Genomic DNA, 26,092 nt, shown 5'->3' on the forward strand with positions numbered 1-26,092 from the left:
GTTTCTGTTGCTTTGTCAAGTTCACTGATCTTCTACCGTGTCTAATCTGATGTTAATCTCATTCAGTCTATTTCTGTGTGTATATATATTGTATTTTTCACCCCTCAAATTTTCCTTTGGTTCTTTATCATGTCTATCATTTCTTTCCTGATCTTTTTCATGTTTTCTTTCCATCCTTGAGCATATTTAAGATTTATAAATGTTGTCTTAAGATTCTTGTCTCCTAATTTCTTTACCTCTATCATTTTTGGTTTTCATACTGTTGATTTTCCCTTGGGTACTGGTCGTCATTACCTGCTTATTTGCAAGCAGAGTGATTTCTTTATCATTTACTGATGACTGTGAGTTTTATGTCATTGAGTGTTGGATTTTGTTGCTTTCTTTTCATGAGTATTTGGCTTCTCTGGCACTTTTACTTGCATATCATTTTGACCCCTTCAAGGCTTGGTGCTAAGCTTTATCAGGGTAATCCCAGAGCAGACGACTCCAAGGCTAATTTAGCCCCAAGACGATGGTGTGACTCCTTGGAGAATTTTGCCGATACGCCACGTCATACCAGATTTCTTCGTGCAGACTGGGGAGCATGTAAACTCTCCTTAGTCCTGTGTGAGCTCTGGAAATCCTTTGGTGTACATACTGCTTTCTGGTGGCTCTTTTCTTGGCTTTGAAGATTCACGCACTGTACGTGCAGATCAGCATTTAGCCAAAGGCTCAGAAGGAAACCTCTGCAGGTCTCCAGAGCTCTCTCTCTCTCCCTGGTGCTCTGCCCATGAAATGCGACCGCTTCAGCCTCCCCAGACTAGAATTTCTGTCTCCTCGAGTCAGCAAGCTGCCGGCTCCGTGTGTGTCTTCTGCCCTATGCCACAGTCTGGAAACTGCCTCTAAGCAGTAAACTGGCCAACGGTAGGGCTCAGTCCATTGTTTTCCTTGTCTTGGGATCACAATCCAGGTTTCTAGGTTTTATGGGAGAAGAGCAGGTTCCAAAGTATTTAATTCTTCCCGGGCGGAAGTGGAAGTCCTGCAGTAGCTAATATTTTATACTTTCTTAGTAATGAATAGTGCTAATGCAGCCTACATCTAAACCTAGTTAAACAGTATACACCAACAGGTATTTATTTCCAGGATTATCATAATAATCACAAATTAATTTTCCATCTAGCAAAGCATCTCTAAAAGAGATATTAGAAGTACCCGGTTATTTGTATGAATGTATACTTTGTAATGATGACATCTGAATTTCTTTTGAACTATCCTATAAGGCTTTTCATTCATTCACCCAACCATTGTTTTTCTAAGTAGCGCTAATTTTTACGTCTGAAACTTCCGTGAGCACATTTGCTACTTGTTGGAGGTCCAAAGGGAAAAAAGCCAGAAGAAAGGAAACATATTTGACAATGGTGAGATCTGAGGATTTCATATGTGTATAATATACTAGCTCCCTTTACTGACACGGTTAGAGGGACACTTCCCGCAGTCACAAAGCTAATGAGAGGCCACTGTGATTCTGACTGCAAGTTCAAACTCCTTCCAAACCATTACACTGTCTACACTGAGTGCCCCTGTTCACTGCAACGTTTGCAATGACACTGAGTGCTTACCCAGAAGTGAAGCATTAATTTTCTGAGACCACTGTTTCACTGTCTGAGCTATGATACCCATAATCATACAACGGGGAAGCACTGAACTCAGCTGCCATGCATTCAAATACCATCTCGCCACTGGTAAGATCTATGTGGACTTCACCCAAGCCTGTTTCCTCTTCACAAAGCACATATAAACAGAGTAGTGAAATTTAAATATTCTTCATATGTAAAAACTACAATATCTTGTCTATTTGCATGTGAGAGTTTTTTGTTTTTGTTTTTTTGGTACGCGGGCCTCTCACTGTCATGGCATCTCCCATTGCGGAGCACAGGCTCCAGACGCGCAGGCTCAGCAGCCATGGCTCACGGGCCCAGCCGCTCCGCGGCATGTGGGATCCTCCTGGACCGGGGCACGAACCTCCTGGACACGAACCCGTGTCCCCTGCATCAGCAGGCGGACTCCATCTGAGAGTTTTTAATCCGATCAAATTCTAGGACAAAACCTGTTGGCACCTAAGGATTTCTTCCTCCTCCTTACCCTGTCACTTGACACTATTATCCCCTTTTGCTCCTTCAAATATTTGCTTAAGGACCTGGCTCCCATTATAAAATATTCTGTAATGACAGCTGGCATATAAAGGAATGGATATGCATTGTATTGGGTAGGCTGCCTGTTGCCCTCACATAGGGAGTACCAAGAAAATCTTATCTGCGATGATCTGGCTGGTCAAGGGTTCAAGATTAGCAATTTCTGTTTCAAATATGACAACACATTACTCGTCACTCCCTGAATCTGAGTCATTCATATCAGCCTGATAGCTGGCATTATAAAGAATAGATCTTTCTCTGTGATTTTCTTCCAACAGATTTATTTGTGCTATTTCTGAAGCGAGTGTCACAGGAAAGCGATACGTATGTACATCCTCTGAGCAACTACACTGGGTAAAACATTAATAGGGTGGGAGGCTGGCTTATGAGTACATCTACGAGGAGAGGCAGGGCACATGTGGAAGGGTGGGGGTAATCAAGGGGAAAGATGGAGAAAGGAATTTTGAACACTTGGCAAAACAAAACACTACTACGGATGCTGAAAACTTGAAGAGAATTTTAGCATCACGACTCTACCACCAGAAGAATTCTAAGGTCTTAACACAGTATCATAGATTTTCCTACAGTACCAAATGTTTAAATGTTATATGTTAGGACAGTTCCCCCACTGATACAAAGATGGGCATTGATGACATCTTTGGATGGTAGCAATGACCACCGAATCGGGAACAAATAAACAAAATAAAGCCATAAAGTAGGATACTCTACATTGAGAGACAGTAAAAACAAAATGTTGGGTGAGAAAAAGCAAGATAAAAAAGATATTTATATAATAATAAATGAATGAATAAAAACATGCAAAAGCAATACTATGTAGTCAATATATATGCATTTAGATGAACTGGGAAGCTACTCACTAATTAATTACACTGATTGCCTCTGACAAATGGGTAGCGGGGTAGGACAAGTGATGGTGCTTAAAGGGGGTTTCTGCTTCGTGTTATGTTTTGCATTTTTGACAAACAGGCTGAGCTAATATGACAAATTTTCTTTATAGTTAATTCTTGGTGGTGAGAAAATACACTCTTAATTTTATTACCATTATTTTAACTTTCTCTAAATTTTAAACTTACAAATTTATTGTTAAAAATTGAAGAAAAGTAAAAAGATACTCAAAGTCTGAGAATTTAGCAATGATTTCGGTAGGTTGGCTTGGTGACGGAGAGAAGATACTGCGATCGTGAGTGGATGAGAGCTGAGGAAGTGTGACTTTATGTGATCTCTTTCTCAAGCTGTGGCCAGAGGGACTTCAGTGTGTTGTGTGCCCTGGAATCCACGGAGGTGAAGCTGGTGTACACCTAGATGTATACACAACAGAACTGGTATACTGAGACATGCACTGTGAACCCCTAAGGAGAACCTTGGTTGACAGGATAAAAAGCCATTAAAAAATGTATTTTGGTAGCATGGGATGAAAAACGCTTGTACAATTTGTATACTTCGGCAAGGCTCTTTGAAAGCAACTCCAAGAGAAAAAGCAACAGGCAACTGTGGGGAGAGGGGGCTAGTTTTAAAGTGTTAACCCACGGTGGGTTTGGACACAGAGATTAGAGAACCTTAGCTGGAGAGAAAAAAAGGGCGGGGAAGAAGGGGGATGAAGGATGGAACTGGAAGGAGGTCAAAATACAACAAAACAAACAGGGACAAATATTTTTTAAGTATTGATAACTTTTGAGAGATCTCCTTTTGAAGTTAAAAATAATCCAATATGTCATATCTGATATTATTTATGCATTTATAATCCACTGACTGAAAAAACAAATAATTGCAAAAAGTCATTTTGAATTAGGTAACATTTCTAAATAAGGTTTATTTAGTTACTAATTCAAGATTATCTTTACATACTTGGAAAATAGGTCAGTGCAAATGCTAAGTGGCAGAGCCAGGGCTCACATTAACCCATTGGATTCCAAAGCTTGCACTCCTTTCACTGGACACCCCACATTGCTTTTTGCACACTGCAATTTGTTCACAAGGCTAGAATGACTAAAACACAGTGAAAGCCTAGCTCAACACAAGCCCCAATGTGAAAATTTAAATGGCATTTAAAACAGTTGATGCCTTATACGGGTCAAGCGTTATTTTTCATTATTCTAAGCAAGATCCCTCCTCATTGTATGGAAGCTGAGCAAATACTCCTAGTACTTGTGATAAGGCAGTGGGGTGAGCACCGCCAAATGAGCAAACTTCAGAGCTGTCTTACTGCCTCTGCATCACTGGTGCCTCATTCATGGACCCTGAGACCATCTGCAAATCTGTCTTCCCATTTTGCCAATTTTCATGAAAAGAAAATCAGGGCAGATCTGGATCAGAAGTACATGTAAGTAACTGAAGAAAGGAAAGGAATCAAATAACCTGGGGCTTAACCTCCTCATGCCCCAATGAGAGCTGAGCGATAGAACTGGAATTCTTAGCCATATTTCCAGCACCCAAGTGCTGACCCGAATCCCATTTGGAGTACATTTCTGTGCACAGTCCTGCATCTATATTGAAAAGAAGCACCGCAGGAGCAGAAGCTGATTCACCTCATCCCTACCACTTTAGCTCCAGCACCCAGAACAGTGCCTGACACACAGAGGCACTCACAGATATTTGCTGAACGAATGGATACTAGCGGTTGTGGAGGTTTTATTCCTTTCCCGTTAGTCAAAACATAATTTGCTTGGAATAATGATACCTTAGGGCAGAAGACAAAGAATCACTGATTTGTGGAATCTAAAAAAATGATATGAATGAACTTATTTGCAAAATAGAATAGACTCACAGATATAGAAAACAAACTTACGGTTACCAAAGGGGATAGCCGGGGCACGGGGGAGGGATAAACTAGGAGATCGGGATTAATATATACACACTACTATATATAAAATAGATAATCAACAAGCTGTACAGCACAGAGAACTCTGCTCAATATTCTATAATAATCTATATGGGAAAAGAATCTGAAAAAGAATGGATATATGTATATGTATAGCTGAATCACTTTGCTGTACACCTGAAACTAACACAACATTGTAAATCAACTATATTTCCACCAAAAAAATTTTTTTAATAAAAGGTTACTGGGTCCTAACCTTCCAAGTCCTTCCCCGTGGTGAGTGCACCCTGCAGGTAATCTGTGTGTTTCCCTTTCACTCACATTATCTCATTCAGACATCACAACAAACCTTCTAGGAAAAAGATTATTCCAGTTTTACCAATGAAGAACTAAAATCAGGACGTGTCAGGACTCGAACTGGTCTAAACAAAATGCAACAAAAAAAGGTAAAAGGAAAAAAATATATTGAAAAATTTTCCTCTACACTTCCAGGTTCTTTTGGCTGATCTAATAATTATATTGAAATGAAACAGATTAACAGGAGAAAACTAAATGTAATTTCCTATGTATGGGAGGCTCACACAGACATGAAAGGGTCAAAGGCAGTCAGGCTATTGAGGCTTATCTGCCCTCCTGAGCTAAGGAGGAGGGGATGGGGGTCTGGAACTTCAAATGGGAGGGAGACAATTCACAGGACAGTGGAAAGAGCACATGTTTGGTAAACAAATGTCTGCTGAGCCAGGCAGAGACAATGGGACACACGTGCCATATACACACCATGGGACACACGTGCCACATACACACCATGGGACACACATGCCACATACACACCATGGGACACACATGCCACATACACACCATGGGACACACATGCCACATACACACCATGGGACACACATGCCACATACACACCATGGGACGCACATGCCACATACACACCATGGGACACACATGCCACATACACACCATGGGACACACATGCCATACACACACCATGGGACACACATGCCATACACCATGGGACACACGTGCCATATACACACCATGGGACACACACGCCATATACACACAGTGGGACGCAGGCCTGCTGGCCCCTCCCAGCTCACCACATCTCGCCCACACTCTTTGTAGTTATCTCTGGTGATAATTCTCTTAGACCAGGCCCTCTATCTAAATTCTTTTAGGCAGTTAAGGGGGAGGTAAAAGCTCTTTCTGAGTCTTTTGGGCCTTGATTGTCTTCAGCTCAGAATAATCCACGTGTCAGAGTGGCACACTGTGGGGAGGCTCATTTGGAACCCCTTTAATTCCATGCAACTGAAACGTCCAGAACCGCATCCAGGTGAGTTTAGATGCAGTGGCTCAAAACACATCATCAGAGCTCTCCTGTGCAGACTCTTTACAGCTCCGTAGGCCTCCTCCTCTGTGGGTTAAAATCCATTCACAGATAAGCACTTATCTGGAAACAAAGTTAACACCATCCTTATAACTTGTGATCCTGGAGAGCAGCTCACTCACTCATCTGTCCAGGAAGCTCCAGAAAAATTCTCAGATTGGCTCAGTTCGGGCCACGGGTCCACCCCAAGTTAATCACGGTGGCCATTAGGGTTGAGTGTTTCAGACTGTCCCATCTGAGTCACTTTACAGAGGAGGTAAGATCTTGGCAACCTTGTCAGGTAGAAAAGTGGTAGTTCCTGAAAGAAAACTGCTGAGCAGACAAGTTGCGATAGATTTCTACAAGCTCAGAAAAACTAAGTCCCGTACACAGAATTCCATAGCCCTACAAGGACAAGCAATGGAGTGCACAGCACGTAAGTATTTACTAAGAAAATGTGAGTCTGTGTTCTACGCACCAAACCCATGCCCTTTTCACTAAATGGGCCGCCTCTTTATTTTTTGAGCAAAATACTGAACTACTCCGAAATTCTCAAAGTGGACAGGATTCGCCATGTGGATTGACACAGAAAACTGAAACATAAAATGGTAACTCCTAGAACAGTGCTACACGATACTGCTCTATTGCTGAATGCTTTTTACTCCTCTTGGTTGTGAGGATTTGCTAATTGATCTTGCTAATACTTTGAAAATGAGGCATATTCAGTGCCCTCAGCCCTCCAATACCAGAGGTAGTTTAGCTTAAGAAGAATGATAGTATAGGCTCCCTTAAGAGCTGAAAAACAGGACCATTATGCTGCCACTATTTTTATCGGTGTCTTTCATCTATTGTGTTTTATCTCCTCTCTTTTTCTCAGATTCCATCAATAAGAAGGCTTGATTTGAATTAATGGGGAAATGAGTAGCTGGTGTCTGTTAAATGTTTTTAAAAATCTGTTTGATCTTTTAAAAACCAAAATGATTTTTCTTTTCCCTTCAAAGTGAAAAAGAGAGTGAGAAACCTGAGAAGTATCAAACACGGAGGGAGACATTTGCATTTATGCTCCAACACTGAGGTATTTTTCTAGTGTCAACAAACGGAGAGCTTGATTTTAAATGTTGCCAGCTTCTGCCTAAGCTCTATTATTCCATTCTACTCCACGACAAAAAAAAAAAAAAAAAAAAAAAAAAAGCAGTTACAGATACTCTTCCTTTATAATCTAGGATTCCTGGGGAAAGACTGAGGCATCCTTTCTGTCTTTGAGAGAAAATGTGTGACTTTCATTAATATTAACGAGAGGGCTTTGCACTGGAAGAACAGACTCCGTGTTTTAAATGCTTGAGCGATGATTCACACAAAGCTGGAAAAAGCCTTTTTGTCTTAGGCAGCTATGCCTACTGTTGCGGTACCAGGATTACGAATCACAGTAGGCTGTCCTTTTAAGACAGGTTATCTATCCATCCACAGTGATTTCAGGACGCTTGTGCAGAAAAAGATGTCATTGCAAGCAATGCCATGTGCCAGCCATGCTTCATCACCCCAGCACTATGGGAGAAGGCTTCCGGGCAACACACTTGTTACCAGTGGAGAAAGAAAGACTAAATTAATTGAAAAACTACTTAGAGCTGACAGCTCTCCTTTTCTCTGGTAGGTATCAAGTAAAGTAACTGTATTGCTTTTGTAGTTGCAAAGGCTGAAGAAAACCCACGGAAATATGTGGACACAATATACAAATCCTGGTATATTTTATCCTGTACTTACTACGTAAACAGAAGGACACTTTTTTTGTTACGTTCATGTCAGAATAAAGCAACTATGTTCCAATAAAAAATAAATAAATATATATAGAGAGAGGAAATAATAAGAAAATAGTATAACTTTATAAACCTTTAAGTAAAATAATTATGGAATAGATAGTAATGGTTTTCTAAAGATCCAATAAATCATATAAACTGGTCTTTCCAAGAAATGTTTGTGAGTTGATAGAGATACGAAGAGAAGAAGAAATGACTGAAATTAATTTTGAAGACAAATCCCCATCGAAAGGAGGAAGAGTACCAGCTTACACCACATGAAAAAGCACTCGTGTGGCATAAAGCAGACAGAATAAATCAGCTTCTAAAGGGATACCGATATTCAAAAGGAGGGCTGTTTGAAGACAAACAAAAAAGAGGTTAGAAGATGGTGACATTGACAAGGTGAAGAATGGGCCGGGCCAGAGCCCTGGGTGGGTTTACCAGTTCTCCCAGAGCTGCTCTGAGTCTACTGAGCTGGAATCCTGCTCAGCCTGGGGACCTGCCCAATCAACCAGCTGGTACCCCCAACTCTCTATGCACTGGCAGAGGACCATCCGGCTCCTCAACTTTGCCTTGTAGATGCCCAGCTCCAAAGTCCTTGTAGATCTGTCTTATGCCTCATGGACCTGGAGAAAATGGAGACTGGCAGGGGTCCAGGATGCTGAGAAAGAGCTGAAAGCCCTGGGTGTGTCAGAGCTGACCCAGGCATGCTCTTAGAGAACACGTAGAAAACAGAAACAAGGTCAGAAGCTGCTAGGACAACCACGTGTCCATTATTTTTTATCAAGAAGCACCCATCCTGAGTGTCTGACCCCCAACAACCGTGTTGTCAGCAAGTTGGAAAGAAAAACATGCTCTGCCTTTACGAGAATATTAAAAACCAAGAAGTTTCTAGTTGTTTTCCAGGTTACAGCTATTTTTACCATGAAATCATGGATTTAGCAATGACAGCTGAGAAAAGATGGTGGAAAATACACACACACACACACACACACACACACACACAGAGGTATATTTTACATCTCCGAAAAGATAAGAAAATTTGTATGTAGTTGTTACTGATGTTTGCTTGTGTCTGGTAATAAGTTCAGACTCTTTTGTCTCACTGGGAAACCTGTCAGGCGACAAGGATGTAGGGGAGAAAGATAAGCTGTGGGAACCTGTCAAAGTCCTTACCTTCAAGGTGCTTCAATGTTACCTGCAAGGATCAGACATGAGCACAGTAGTTCTTTTAGGGACAATTTACAAGCAAGACATTTAAAAAGAGAGAGAGCTAGTTTATACTTCTCGGAGCTGGGGAGTCATGTAAAAAACTTGCAAATGACTCTCCCCAAATAGTAAACTGAGGGGCAGCAGCTCACTCACATCTGGACTCGTCTATTCGTTGGATGAAGAGGAGAAGAGCTTGTGATGTGGGAAAGGATGCAGCCTCAGACAGCAGCTCTCACGCCAGCAGGTAGAGCAGGTACCTGTCCTGCCTCATCTGCTTCTCCGTGTTGCTTCTTGGCCCCGATCCCCCCCACACCTGCCTACACCTCTGGGTGACAGGCTTGCCAACCCCCCGTTTTACCTCACGTGGAGCTAATCTCCAGAAGACATCAAGCTCGTGTTCAAAACTCTTCTGGGCCTCGTTGCTGCCTCTAGTTGAGGGACGTGGTTGTGCATCACTGATCCTCCAACCTTCCCGGGATCTATTCCAGCGCCTGCTACTCAAGTGCTCCGTAATTAACTTGCACGATGGACCCGTTATCTCCTATAGATAAAGGTTTGATTTCATCATCTAGCTCTCCAAGTCCCCAGTCTGGTTCCTTCATCCTGCCTTTTATCATAACATCTCTCCACTCTCTTGTATATATTTTAATTCAGCTAAAATGCTTCACGCACCAACTCTGCCTAAGGCCTCCTGCTTCACTCTCCTCACACCTTTTCTCCTGCTAGTCTGCATACGTGGACCCCTTCTTCTCACCTGCTTCTCCAACTTTTAAGTCCTATGACACCTTCTCCATGAATACGCCCTGTTCGCCTCAGCATACTCTTTTTTTCTTTTTTGAACATATAATTTATGCCACTCATATGGCTTTTAGAAGATGCTCTGAATTATAATTAGGTGTGTTCTGGGCAAGGATTGAGTCTTCTTTGCACCAGCACAGTAACTGACACACAGGAAGAAATCAATAAGCACCTGCTGAATAAACAAATGACAGACTTGTATCGTGTCCCCCTCACTGTCGAGGGAGAAATGTCAGACGTTAGCAACCACGTTTAATTTACAGCAATAGAAGAGGAAGAAAAGAAGCAAGTCAGAGGGAGGAGCTTAATTACTGCCCTTGACTTTGCCCAGTTTCCCGCACCATCCACAGCCATCCTCCATGTACCCTTCCTACTGTCCAGCAGCCCCTGCATTTGTGGATGTGGATACCCACTCCCTAAAACAAAAAATCTGCATCAGGACAGGCACTGTATTACAGACAACTACAAACTAGATGACAAGCGTTAAGCAAAATCATCGTAATGGGCTTTTCTGACGCCAACAGCACATAAACCTCATTTTATTCTATTTTCTGCTTCAAAGTGAGCCAGGCCATCATCCCAGGAGGCATCTCAGTGAGTAACAACACTCGCCCCCCAACACGTAGAGACCCGTCAGTGGGCTGCTTTCTAGAAATCTGTACATCTCCAAAAACAGACAATGCATCAATTAGATGCATCTCTGAAAGCACTTTGCTTCAGGAATAGTATTATAGTAATGGGTGTGGACATTTGTTAAATATTTCTGACGGACAGAAGTTGGAAGGCAATTAATAATATGTTGCTACATAAATTTCACTGGTCCTAAGTGGGCGTGAAAATAAATGGATTGTGTATATTGAAAAAACTTATCAATGGTAATACCATAAATCGAGGTTTTGTGATATAAATTTATAAAGGAACAAAATAAAGCAGTGATCCAATAGCATGGGATTAATGAGGAATGTGGGGAAAAGAATTAAAGGGCCTACTATTAACTCACACTTATACACGGATCACCTCCCGCAAACCGACATCCTGTCTAAGAAGGGACTTGTCCAATGTGTAAGGAATGAGAGTTTTAGTCCCAGGGATCCTCAAGCCTCCTGGTCACTTAATTTCCGTAGTCAGTGTGCTGCTGAGAAAAGCCCTGCCCATTGCCTACCTTTGCGATTCAATAATTCAGTAATTGCTGACTTTTTTAGAGTCTCGACTAAAAGCCAGTGAAGACAAAACTATTACGATTTTAATGTACTAGAACTAGATCAAATTCCGCAGCTTATGATTCGTATGAATCAAATGACCATCTATTTCATCTGCTTCAGATTCTCTCGCTAGAGTGTTTTCAGGCAGAAACTTTGGAAAGTTCTGCTAGTGGCATCCATTTGGTTGGTGGTTAGGGGCAACTGAAAATCCGCCTCTGTGCGGGTTTAAGAGGTCTTTGCACACAACCAGGATGAAGCGAAGTGTCCACGCATTGCAGTCGTTTGCTTTGGATGCTCTGTCATTATGACAAAGTTGGATTTATCAGTGGAGATGGGAAATTGAGGAGCTTACTTTCACTCACCCATCTGGCCCTCAGAGACGCCTCTTTAATGGGCGCAATAAACAGACCACAGGCAAGGTCCAAATGCCGGCTCTCCACGGGAGGCAGAAGCAATGAGTGTCGATAGTTAGTGAACACAGGAAGTCCTCCAGTCTCCAGCAATTCCACTTACCTTCACGGTGTTTTCAACTTTTTCTTATCTAAGTGGCTCTTGGAAACTAAATATTCTCTTTCTACTCAAGATAAGAAAACCTGGGAATTCTTAACCTAATCATAATCTAGCCCACACAAAACTGGGAGTTAACTGGTTAAAAAATAACGCCCCAGGAAACTCAGATTTCACATTAGTGCATAAGAAGTCTGGTGTGTTATGAGGGAATGTGGAAGATTATACCACTCAGATTCCAAGCAGAAAGTGACTTTTTCCAACCAGACTGGGGATAAGTGTGTTAGCAAACTGAGCTTGGGTCTGCTCACCCACCACACAGCAACGCCAATCCACTGACACAAGGTCGCAGTGTGGGGAACGACAGCATTTATTGCCGGGCCCCAAGCAAGGAGAACAGGCAGCTCAGAACTCCCTGATGTCTTTCAGGGAAAGGTTTTTAAACACAACATTTGGGATGAGGGTTGCAGCTCATGGACTTTCTTCTGATTGGTTGGTGGTGAGGTAACAGGGTGATGTTTCAGGAAACTTAATCCTTTACCTTCTGGTTCCAACTAGTCTGGGGTCTAAGTGCTGTGGCCAGCATGTACTCACGGCCCTCCAAGGGGGTGGGGTGGGGGGGAGAATCTTGGTTTCTGCAGGACAGCTCAAAGATATGCATCAGATTATCACGTATGCCCCTTGAGGAGGAACTAGGTCTCTGTTTTATCACTGAACTGTAATCTAAGCTATTACTACTTTTCTTGCTTAACTGCTTTTCCTTTGTTTCTGCATCCCCTCACTTCCCTAATTAGTAACTGCTTGAGTCTGCTCTTTGGAACTCAGAAGGCCTAGGAAACTAAAGCTTTTCTTCAGGGGTCACAGAGGAGCTTCTGTACCTAGGAAGGCCCCCCAGGGTCCTGCTCAGTTTCAAGCGTGACATCTACCATTACACAGTGGAGGACGCTGTTATCACCAGAGAGAAGGAAGCTGCTCTAGAGGACACGGACTCACCTGATGGGACAAAGGCCGAGTTGTGGCCTCAGGGGAGCCATCACCTCACAGAACATCACAGAGGAAAGGAAAGCTTCTGAAGGAATCTACCGAAGAAAACTCAGGACTTCAAGAGTGCACTTGGAGCAAGTACATAAGCAAAAAACTAAGAATTATCAGTGCTGAGGAAAAATAATAATAATGAGGAAGAAGGTATTTGGCTTGGAAGAGAATAATCTGCAACACGAGGAAAAGATCCAGAGAGAACCACACTCGTTCCCCTTTGCTTAAGGGCTAATAACACTTCTTAGTTAGGAGGAGCTATAGATTTGTATCAAATCTACCAGATGTTCTTTATAGTGTGCTGTGCGTAAATAATGGACATGACTTCCCATACCAGCCTGGGTGTCAGAAATGGCCATACAGCTCTTATTTTTTTCAGTGGGGCTTGTTTCTCCACACGTCCTTATCAGTAGGAAGTCTAAGCCCCGTCCTGGGGGGTTCTCTCTCTCCGGAGCTGTCCAAGCAACCAGTGTTGTCTTTCAAAGGAAGCCAGTCCAGTGGTTCCGGCGTTATTGCTCCCATGGCCCTGAGGGGCACTCACGTTCAGCAGTGTTATCCAAAGCTGTGAGGCTGACAAGATTCCACAATGCTGGAACCAGTACGAACCCACAACCCTTAGGGTCAGCACTGGTCAGACGGCACCAGGTCGGCCTGCCCGTCCCCCTGTGGTGCAGCGCTTTGCTGCCCTTCCCAAGCAGTGAACTCCCATGGGTCTCCCTAATTTTAAAACTCACTTAAGACCCTCAGCTCCCTCACTCCCAGAAGGACTCTAACTCCTTATGGAAATAGCTTCCCCTCCACCCCAGAGCTCTCCTTTTCCAGAGGACCTTTGTCGAGGTCAAAATGTCCCTCCGTGCCCTTCCCCCAAGCAATGGGTGTCTAGTGGCCTACCTTCGCATCTCTCAGAGGGGGTCCCTCAGCCACTCTGAAGCCCTAGGAAGTTGCACCCTTGGGAGACCTACCTATTGAAGAGGCAGGCAGAGTTAACTTCTTCAATTATTCGTCTGCGTCAACAGACAGAGCCTGCAAAGTTACACATGGCAATCGCATATTTGCCGCTCGTTTCAGCGTATGGCTTCACTCACCCTTCACAAATTATTTCATCATTTCCTTCAAGTATTTTGACATTCGGGCGCCTATTTGAGGTTGGTCCTTCCTAAGGCATACAGCTACTCTGGGGGCCTAGCATGGGGAAAGAAAAAATGGCTGTGAAGCATCTCGGCAGATTCTGCCTCAGAAAGTGATGTTCCTCTCTTGGTACCCGAGCACATACTAATACAGGCATACGCTGCAGAGGGAAGCCCATGGCTGTACAGAGGGCCCTTGGTGGAGCCAATGGGCACAGGAATGACTGTCCTTGAAAAAGGGGGAAAGTGAGTGAGAAAAAAGAGAAGCAAGATGACCGTATTGGGTAGCCCTGCTCCAACAGCCCGGGCCTCTTGGCCACTGTGGTGCAAAGAGCCTATAAGTGATAGAGGAATAATAGCAACCCCTTATCCAGATAATCCAATGAGTGCTAAAATAATATAAACAGACATCTCAAGATTTAAGTAGTAAATCTTAAATAAAGACAAGGAAACTGAGGCCAGTGAGGTTAAGTACATGGACCAAGGTCACACATCTCCAGCAGGACTCAGATCCAACATTTAAGTCAAGGAGTTTGGTTTCTGTCTGTGTCTTGAACCGCTATTACCCCCGCCCATCTGATCGCATGACAGGATGTGACCACACAACCTGCAGTCCGTCACAGAACTTTGCCCAGAGAACAGCGTTACGAACACCACTTTGAATCACCCAAGGTATTGACCTGTATCAGCTGCAGCTATTGCTCTACAGCGGGTCTGGCTTCACTGAAATTCTCTGCTCCTTTTGGGAAGTCTTCACAGCTTCTTTCACGTCTCCACCCACCCCAGGTACATTCTCTCCTCACATACCGCACTCTGCTGGGAAGCACCGTTTGTCTCCACTGGCTGAGTTGTTCTCTGGCCACAGTTCACCTGGAGGAGCTACTGCTGCTCATTTTCCTGCTTCCCAGGGTGGTGGTGGAAATGAATACTGTTGGGGAAAGTTGGAAATATTCTAAAACAGTTCAAAATAAAAATAATTCTTCAGAAGATGCATAGGTTTGACCACACATATACTTGACACATTTTTCTTTCCGGTCAAAAAAAGGAAGTTTACCCTCAGCTAAATCAGAGGACAGAATTAAGAAACCCCAGAAATCAATTACATCATCCTATTGATCAGTTTTTAAAAGGTGATTGAGAAAGAAAGAAAAAAAAAAGCTTCTTCTGGCTTAAATGTTGTCTGCCTCCTTTGAGCCAATTCCCACAATAGAGTGATTATGATGATTCAAACATATTTAATACAAATGCATGAGATGATAAAAAACAATACAGACCAATTGTCAGAAATCAGAAAAGGCCTCCAAGGACAGTAGTGAAAGTATGTGTTCTCTTGCCAAAGATGTAGCAGTTAGCAACAATGGACCCTCTAGTCTTCGCGGGGGGGAGGGAGTGGGGTGTTGAGAACAGAGAGACGCAAGGCTGGAGCCCAAGGGTCGGAACTTCATTGAGAAATAATAGGTGCAATCAATGTCCATAAAATGTTTTCAAATACATCGTTTCGTGCAAGGACTAGCAGTAATAATGGCCCTGGCCTCTGTGAGACGCATAGTTCCTTGGAGTTAACTGCTCACCTGTACTTGTCTCGCATAAGAGTGTACCACTTAGGACATTTCTCACACTTACATAAATGAGAAAATCACCTCCTTGGTGCTCTAGAAGCATCAATTCCTCTTCCTGGGAAAACCAATTTCCTCACCAGAAGAACTGTATTCACATTTCTTTTCTGTGGACTTAGAAAATAAAGATCTGTGGAATTGTAGGTTTTTCTTAGCTGGTCCCAGTTCTTCCTGAACTGCTTCAAGTTTCTGGTTAGGTATGAAGGCTGAGCTCGACCACTGTAACTACCGAGCCTAAGAGCAAAGGCAAAATCCTCATAAACGACTCCATCAGATGTGCATCTGATTTTTTTAATAGGGCCCCAAATATATTTCTTGAATATTTGGAACTATGTCATTTGAAGATAATTTCTGAGCAGAAAAAAAAAGGGGGAAAGAAGTCATGTTAATTATAAAGATTTTTTTTGTTTTAAGGTTAATTTATTCAAATGAGATTTGCTGAAAGCAGCATTTGTTAGGAAATTTATTTAATATGACTGAAATTTCAAACAGTTAATTTTCATCCCAGTCTTGTGCTTTAAGAACACTGTAGCTTTCTTTCATGCCATAAAGAAGCATCTTTATGTTATAAAAGATAAAATGTTTTTCATGCAATGTATAGACTTTATTATGCTTCTTCTTTTTTTTTTTTTAATCCCTTTGGGCCAGATTCTAATATAATTTCACAGGAAAATTCCTATTGAGGTTGACTAAATTCCAATGTAATTTGAAAGCAATTAAAGTTTATCAAAGGAAGTGTGCAGTAGAGTTATTCTGGAAATGAATCAGGCCCAAAAGGGAGTAATACAAGCATATCTAGGTCTCTGGAGCAGCTCTAAGAAATTTCTTAAATTTTATTGACTCACTAAACTACAGTGTCCCACTGGGTGGTGGAGGTGTAGAAGTGTTACAAGTCAGTCGTTTATGCAGATTCACTGAAGTTTCAGAAATTGAAAAGTTTCTCAAAACTCAATAGTGTCATTTCCAAGCGGGGATTCCTGTACAACCTCAAGTGTAAAACTTCTAGTATACTTTATTAAAATGTAATCTAAGTCTGACACAACACAAAGCCTTTCTTCTATGTTGTTTTTATCTTTCTTAAAAAAAAAAAAACACTCGTCTGAAGGGTCACGTGTCACCACCTCACTACCTGACTGAGTGTCAGTTAAGAGCTTCACACAGAAGCAGCACAGGAAATACCTCTAAACAAAGGAAGGGAACACAGCAAAAAAGGAACAAAGGTTTCTGTGAGCTTATCTTTAGGAACTGCATTACATCATCGGTGTATAAAGCCTCATCTTTTACATAATACTCTATACTATGACCCAAATAATATTCTGTATTAAATAAAATATAGGTTGCTTTTCATCATATCAATATTTGCTATATTAATATATTCTAATAGAAGTGAATAGATTCTAAGGAAAATGAGGTTTATTGGGTGTCTATTCACACACATGCCATCTTGAGTCTCAGTTTGTAGAGGTCAGCCTTGAAAATCATTAATCAGCATATACTGTTTTTAATTAATTAAATAGAAAAATAAAATGGAGAAGTTTCAGAGTAATTAACTCAATAACTACTATCATTGTTATGTCAACTTCATTTTCATTTTAAGAAACTTTAAGTTATCCAAAAGCATGAGTCTACCCTTAATCACAATGATGATATCTGACACACAATTTTGAAAAATACGCTTACTCCAGTGAAAATTCCAGAAGGAATCTGATAGCCTGACATTTTGAGTAATGTGCCATCTTAGATGACAGAGCATTACACCCAGAATGGACATGAGAGAAGCTCCACAGACCTGCTTCCCAGCGCAACTACCATACCTGACAGAATAAAAAGAAGAAGAAGAAATTTAAAGTGTCTGGAAATTTTCCCAAGGACGTACAGCAAATGGAGAAAACATGTATTCAAGAAAAATCTCCTAAATCTCAATAAGATTATTTAGAATTTGAGCCATAAACACACTCACTCCAGTTTGGCATGATTAACAATCCATTCTAAGTGGGTAAGGCCAGGAAGATGGGGCTCCCTCTTCCCTCAAATCCCAACCAAGGGATACATAAAAGGTTCACAGAGGCTAAATTCCAAGAGCTCATAAGCCCCCTTCTTCCACCCAGCCCCCACTCACAGAGCAGAGGTTCTACACCAGGTGCAGCAGGCTGAGAATACTGGGACCTTGATCACCTTCACCCTGGCTTATTCATAGGGTGGAAGTTTCAGTCTGGGAGAGGCAAGCCACAAAAACCAGAAGCTTCTGCCCCTACCCAGAACCCTGTCTGCAAAGCAGGAGTGTCACTCCACAAAGAGCAAACCACTGTCCCTACCCATAGCTCCTGAGCTGTGACTCAAAGATTTTGCCTAGGGCAAGAGGCAGTTGACAAGAACAAAGAACACCAACTGTAATCACGTTAACATAAATCTGAAGTAGATTCTAATAAATTAACATGTATCAATATATGGTAAGCCCTAGAGCAACCACTAAGAAAATAAACTCCAAAGAAAGTATTAAAAAAATCATTAAAGCAATTGAAATAGTACACTGGGGAATAATAAAAGAAAAAAAAAGAAACAGTACACTGGAAAGTAGTCACTTAATGCAAAAGACAGCAATGAAGGAGGGACAGAGAAACAAACAAAAAAAGACACGAGGGCTTTCCTGGTGGCGCAGCGGTTGAGAGTCCGCCTGCCGATGCAGGGGACACGGGTTCGTGCCCCGGTCCGGGAGGATCCCACGTGCCGTGGAGCGGCTGGGCCCGTGGGCCCGTGGGCCATGGCCACTGAGCCTGCGCATCCGGAGCCTGTGCTCCGCAACGGGAGTAGGCCACAGCAGTGAGAGGCCCGCGTACCGCAAGAAACAAAAACAAAAACAAAACAAACAAACAAAAAAGACACGAGACAGGTAGAAAAGAAAAAGTAGAATGGCAGACATAAACCTAAATATATCGACAATAATATTAAATATAAATGGGTTAAACAATCCAATCAAAAGGCAAAGATTGTCAGGCTAGATGGAAAAACAAGATCCAACTTTAAGCTGTCTACAGGAGACACATTTTAGATTTAAAGATCAAATAGATTGAAAGTAAAATGATGGAAAAACACATACCACGCAAACAGCAGCCATAAGAAAGCTGGAGTGGTACACTAATGTCTTAGAAAGTCTATTATAAAACAAAAATGTTGCTGGAGATAAAGAGAGACATTTTATAATGATAAAAGGATAACTCCATCAGAAAGATATAAAAATGATAAATGTATATATACTTAACAACAGAGTCCCAAGGTACATGAAAAAAAAAACTGACAGAACTGAAGCAAGAAATAGGTAATTCAACAATAATTGCTGGAGAATTCAATATCCTGTTTTCAGTGATAGATAGAAATATGCAGAAGATCAACTAGACCTAATAGACATAGAACATAACACCAACAACAGCAGAATACACATTCTTCTTAAAACACATGGAACATTCTCCAGAATAAACCATATCTAGGCCATAAAACATGCCTCAATAAGTTTAAAGGAATTCAAATCACACAAAGTGTGTTACAATGAAAATTATAACTCAATAACAGAAATTTGGGGATTCATAAATATGTAGAAATTAAGCAACACACTCCTAAAAAGCCATTGGGTCAAAGAAGAAATCACAAGGCAAATTAGAAAATACTTTGAGATGAAAGAAAACAAAAATATAACAAACACAACTTATAGGATGCAGCTAAAGCAATGCTTAGAGGAAATTTTATAACTACAAATGCCTTTATTAAAAAGATCTCAAACCAATACCCTAAACTTCCACCTTAAGATAATGGAAAAAGCACAAAATAAACCCAAAGCAAGTAGAAGGAAGGAAATAATAAAGATTAGATAAAAACACAGTAGAGAAAACCAACAGAATCAAATGTTGGTTCTTTGAAAGGATCAAGAACCAACAAAATCAGCAAGTCTTTCAGCTAGACTGACCAACAAAATGACTCAAATTACCTTAACTGACCAAACTTTCTGAGATCAATATTACATTACATACCATCAGCTACATTAATTATCTTGAATAAGAGGTGCTTATATATGTGTAAACCACATGAGAAGAAAACCCTCAGTTTGCCATTTTTTCAGGTAAACAAAATCCACCCTAAATTAAATTTCAAGATCTGTGAAATTTGTCCCTTATCCCTAGTTAACTACCCCATACACACACTTCTGCTTTGGGAGGCTTCTTCCCCAATTTCCAGGTCCATCCCATGCTTTTCTTTCCCATGCCACCATCAAAACTAGATAGATTTCTGACCAGCCATTTACACTTTTGTTATTGCCAAATTACTCTTTCAACTTCATTCCCACAAAAGCATCACTACAAGCAGCATTCCTAATCTGAGTCTGAGGTACCTAATGGTGGAATGAATGGGTTTCCCACATTAAAGAATATAAGCTTCCACACAATCTCACCAATGAACACCCCAAGCTGAACCAAGTAGTTCATTTCAGTCTTTTGAATCAGAAAATATCCAGTAAATAAATTTGATTCCTTCAATTAAAAAAGATATTTTGGAGGGGAAGTATGGGCAACAAGATATTACCCTGAGAGTCATTTGAATTCGTTTTTGTTGTTATGCTTATTTTGTATTTTTCAGGGACAAGTGATTGGAGACTGCAGGAAGCATCAGAAGTTAAGTCCAAGAACGGTCCCCAGCTGCTCAGTGCCAACCACATCAGGATCAGTGACACTGGGTGCCCATGTACTGTTTAGCCCCAGGGCCTGAACGCAGGGTCTAGCAGAGGAGTGCCAGCAGCCCTGTTGACCTCTCACTCATGAGAGGGTTTTGATTTTGCCTTTTGATGTTAACTGCAAATGAGGCCACACCTGCAGCCAATGTCTGGCAAGTACGTGGTATCAGTTTTAGTCTATAAGATACGTATTTAAATATGCCAAGTTTTTGTAGCCATGCTTTGCCATTTCTTCATTTTTGTATACAAGAAACTAAAGAAGGGAAAATCCCGGGACTGCCTTTACCTCTCAGAGGCTCTGCCTGATGCCGCCCTCATGTGGTCCAGGGCTTTGTTAGATGCTGACCCTTCATCCGCCTCCGCTTCCTCTCTCTGGGGCAGCTCTGGTTCTTTCTCTCCCTGTCCAAGGCTCCACCGTGAACCTCCTTAGCTTCTGTTTTCAGGGATACTTAGTAAGATTTTTTTAATTTGCATTTAATGCTTTTCATTATTACAACCTTTACCCAACACATTTAAAATCTCTCAACACATAATTATTCCATCTGTATTATTTTCTATTTCTAACTTAGATATTCTGCATCACAAAATCCCTCAAAATTGAGTGTAACATGTTATTGAAGTCATTAGTTTTACAACAATAATTATAACAACAACTAATAACATTTATTAAGTACTTGCTTTGTGCCAGGCACTCTACTGCTTTACATAAATTATCTCATTCTATCACATCTAACTGCATCTAAGCATATGCTTAAATTTGCCAGTAGCACTTAAAATTAATTAAAATAAGGATATGATTCATCTTCAAAACAAAGATCTCAATATGCCAAAGTGAAACCTATAAAATAAAATATTTTAAAGTCTTACAAAATGTACAACACTAAATTATTATAGGATACTATTAAATTTATGTTTCTATCATGGAAAATAAAGCCATAAAATAAAGTATCCACTTTCTCTTTAGCCTATTTATTTCTTATACCTTTCTCAAATTCCTAGAAACCTCAGCTTCTAATATGTCAAATAAGTATGATTAGATTCGTATAATCAATTAAATCCTTTAACTAAGAAAGTAATATATAAAGTGAGTATTATGTTCTTACATTAACTCCCAAATCGTGTTTTATAACAAATCACCCTGACATTAACCATGGTATGAGGGTTGCAAAGTAACATGAGATGTGTTTTTTACTAATCCTTCACATTCCATTTTGGAGCTGTATATGCTGTTCTTGATCAAAACTCTCATTTTATTATCAAGAATTACATTATTTTCTGAATGAGTGAATTTTCTGTTGGAGACAGGAAATGAAGGACTGCAAACGCTGGAAATGTATTTTTCCTGTCTCAGTATTAATACATGATATATATTCATATTAATAATAACTCTGAAAACTAGTTTCATTTCTTCTACACATAAGCAATAAACAGTATGTGCAAAAATATGAATACTGGCAGCAGTGATGCGGATACATAACATGGGGTTTCTTTTGAATTTACAGCCATTTCTAATATTTCATTAGAGCATGTGTACAGGCAACTGTTACAGATGTCCATTAAAGCTCGATTAGATGAAGACAAACAATGCAGGCTTTGAGGATAAACCGAAGCTGCAGCTCAAAGTTTCCGTTTCTCACCCATGGGCACTATAGGACCACTGTCTTCCTCCTTTAAGGCAAAGAGAAGGAATCGATTATGTTACTGACATTCCTCCAAGGCAGACTGGAAAGTCTTTCTACAGTCCAATGAGACAGCAAAAACGAGAAGTTTCATGAGAAAATGTGGAAATTTCAAAAATATCTTCGTGCTCAAGTTTGTCATCTCTGCAATTTTCCCACAAAGTCTACCATAATTTTATTTCTCTGGCAGAATCTATTAATGCAAAATTTCATAGAGACATGTACTTTCAACCAAAATAAATAAACAAACGCTTGAACTGTTTTCTAAACAAAAACTTTACACGTCATGCATAATAATAAATAAAATTAAAGCTTTTAGTTATTGTCATTAATTCCCTGTGTAATAACTGCAGATGGTAACTGTTTGAGCACAAAGACCACTGCTTCTTAGTCCCCAAATAATGTAACATTTCTATTAAATAAATCAGGAAATAATAAATATAGAATAACACATGAAACGTACATTTTGAGAGAACTAATAGTCTTCCCATTTAGAAAACAACATCAGCTAAGATTTCAGTTCAATACATCTACTCGTGTTGCCAGAGATGGGACTGGGGGAACACACTTTAATACAGTTGCTAAAAATAAACAAGCCCAATCTCTTGGACAACAAGTATCTATTAAAATTTAGAGCGCATATACTTTTCACCCAGAATTCTACTTCTTGGAACTTATCATAGAGATATAAACACCTAATCATACAAAGATTTTATGTATAAGGATATTCACTGAAGCAAAAAAAAAACTAGAAAAAGCTAAATAATTTCCTTCCTTAACAAATTATGATACCTAGCACAGGGAGATCAGCTCAGTGCTTTGTGACGACCTAGAGAGATGGGATAGGGAGGGTGGGAGGGAGACGCAAGAGGGAGGGGATGCAGGGATATATGTGTACATATAGCTGATTCTGTTGTACAGTAGAAATGAATACAACCCTGTAAAGCATTTATACTCCAATAAAGATGTGAAAAAATAATAATAAATTATGATACAATGGAATACTTTAAAATTGTTCATACATGGTATGTGGGTGGATAGGCTTGTACATATGTACATATACATGTCCACACATGTATGCATATGTTCACATAGATACATATAGTTTCTGGAACAATTTATTAGAAAACATTAATAATGCTGGGGTATATACTTCCAAACTAAAATTTCAAATAAGACAGTGAGTCATGACCAAATCTTTAAGATTATGACTCACAAAAGTGATTTCAAAGGTAAAGGAGGACACTGTTTGTGTCTGCATTTGACAACTATAACCCAACACATTTACAAATCAAAGTGACTGACATAAAACAGACTGATGATCCAAACTGTAAAGCCTCAGCATTTTAGAGCTTTTAAAAGGAGCCTAAAGGTCAGCACGGATGAATTTTTTGCAAAAGGAAAATAACTGGAGTCCCCCATCTCCTAAGATGTGTTCCACATAACTCTAGAAGTTGGGTGGAAAAAATGAATCTGTATTCAAAAAATACTGTGGAAACTATGATTACATAGAGTAAAATATGATTCTTTCAAACAAAACCATGTCAGTCTCTAATATGCTAATGTGCACTGTCACTCTGCAAAAGAAAAATATATTCAGGATTCTCCAAATGTATGGGACAGTCTTTTCTTGATTTAACAAACATCTTGATGGACCAGTGCTCTGCAGAACACATTTGGGAAAGGTTGGTCTAGAGGCAGAGATTCCAAGTTTATGAAAGTAATTCAATTACGCTTTACCCAACTACTCTAAAAATGAAGCTACCATGGTCTAAAACACCAATTAGACAAAAGATAGGTAAGTAAATATGCAGTCACTCTAATGACATGAGGTCAGGTCTTACCCAAAGCATTTTAACATTGAACATACAACCAGAGTGCAATAGGTGCACAAGCTCTCAGGTGTCTTGTTCATTTTAAAGCTCTAATGGCTTGATTTACAGGATTCTCAATAAATGCAGAATGAATTCTAATTCACCTGAGTGTGGACTCTGCTGGTGAATTTAGGTTGCTCACTGTTAAAATCTCCCTCACAGGAAAACTAAAGTTAATGCCCTATGCTTCTTGAATTTTTCTCCTTTACATTGTTCAAACAAAGAAAATGTCACCTCCCAAAGCCAAGGCACTCTGAGGATGATCTATTAGCTCCCCCACCAAGAGACGGATGTTTGATCTCATTCACTGCATGATACCAGATTAGCTGGAAAAATTACAAAAAAAATTTATGTCCCTGAGTTCAGTTGATCCCACTCTGGGGTGTGGATGTGGAATCGGAAAGACTCAAGTTCAAATCCCAGCTCTGCCACCAACTGGCTGGAAGATTTTAGGCAATCTATTTGCCCCTTCTGAGCCCCAGATAGCAATACCTACTTTGTAGGGTTTGTGTGAGAATGGAATACGACAACAGATATAATGTGACAACAGTGCCTCCTGGGCACATAACTGAGTGACTGGTGACTATTTCGTTGATTTTACAGACATCTCACTAAATGAAAACTGAACTACGGTATGGCCTATTATTTTCTATAGCATGTGTTTGACATTTACTTTTCAGCACTTCAGAGAAATTTTTCATGGGATGGAATCATACTTGATCTCATCTGCACTGTGTTCCCAAGGCCCAACACAACATTTGGCTCAAAGCAAACACTCCAAGAAAATGCACATATGTATGTCTGTGTATGTGCGTGTGTGCCCACGCATGTGTGCGTACATACATTAAAAAGTATAACAAAATGACAGTAGCAACTGCTCCTGTCATTTATTTAACGTTTTTATTTAACGTTTTTACTTGTATAAAAAGTTAAATTTTGGGGCTTCCCTGGTGGCGCAGTGGTTGAGAGTCTGCCTGCTAATGCAGGGGACACGGGTTCGAGCCCTAGTCTGGGAGGATTCCACATGTCGCGGAGCGGCTAGGCCCGTGAGCCACAACTACTGAGGCTGCGCGTCTGGAGCCTGTGCTCCGCAACAAGAGACGCTGCGATAGTGAGAGGTCCGCGCACCACGATGAAGAGTGGCCCCCGCTCGCCACAACTAGAGAACGCCCTCGCACAGAAACAAAGACCCAACATAGCAAAAATAAATTAATTAGTTAATAGACTCCTACCCGCAACATCTAAAAAAAAAAAAAAAACGCTCTGAATACAGAAAGAGCTTTAAAAAAAAAGTTAAATTTTTAACATTTTTATTAACGTTTTTATTTGTATCAATATTATACATGCACATAGTTGAAAAAGTTAAGTAGTTCTAAAGGGTGTATTATGAAAACTATCAGTTTCCCGTCTTATATGCCTCCACTTTGGTCCTCCTCAACTCTTTGAGCTGATTATTTTATTAATACTGTAGAGCTAATCAGTATGATTGCATCACTCCTTTTCAGTTTTAGCATTGTCTGTCAACTTTCCCTATGGAGAATGTCATTTGACCTTCTTTCCTCCTATCAGCCCCTACCTCTCTACACACACACACACACACACACACCACTCACACACTGTAAACCCTTCCCTTCACTCCACCCTCCCAATACAGTTATATAATAATTTGGGTTGGATCAATATTTGATTTCTATCATTGTGATGATGTAAATATTATTCAGAACCGAACTACATGTGTTAATATATCATTAATTTTCCTTTCTTGCACAACTTGTTTACTCTGGAGTGAATCATTATCTTGAGTTTCTTCCACCTACATCCTCAATCCAAAACTACCTACAGTTGTCTGACTCTCCTCTCAAGAAGTTAAGACACATCATGCAGTCTATCAACTTCGTCTTCCTGGAGGAAGCTCTTCTAGAACCTTCTCAACTGCTCACATCTGGACTCACATCCTCTATGCTGGCTACCTCACCTCACCATCATTCTGGGAATCTCCTGTGCCTTTCTCCTTTGTCGGCTCTCCTGTTTCCTGGATCCCACATCTGTTTTCTTGGTTTACGCCATTTTGGTGAAGCACATCTTCCAGTAGCTTCCTGGGAAATAAATTTTTAATGACCTTGATATCTGAACATGACTATTGA

General features: G+C 40.6%; 1 protein-coding gene across 3 annotated transcripts in view; it reads right to left on the reverse strand.

Annotated features, from left to right (window-relative positions):
- Nucleotides 1–18,982: 18,982 nt before the first annotated feature.
- Nucleotides 18,983–26,092, reverse strand: part of CA8 (carbonic anhydrase 8) — a 213,792-nt gene continuing 206,682 nt past the window's right edge. For all 3 annotated transcript variants that reach the window (XM_059994686.1, XM_059994684.1, XM_059994683.1), the window contains exon 9: nt 18,983–22,063. The gene's annotated coding sequence lies outside the window, so the exon portion shown is untranslated. The remainder of the gene's footprint in view (nt 22,064–26,092) is intronic.

The sequence above is a fragment of the Delphinus delphis genome, chromosome 17, assembly GCF_949987515.2.
Source record: "Delphinus delphis chromosome 17, mDelDel1.2, whole genome shotgun sequence".
NCBI classification, from domain to species: Eukaryota; Metazoa; Chordata; class Mammalia; order Artiodactyla; family Delphinidae; genus Delphinus; species Delphinus delphis.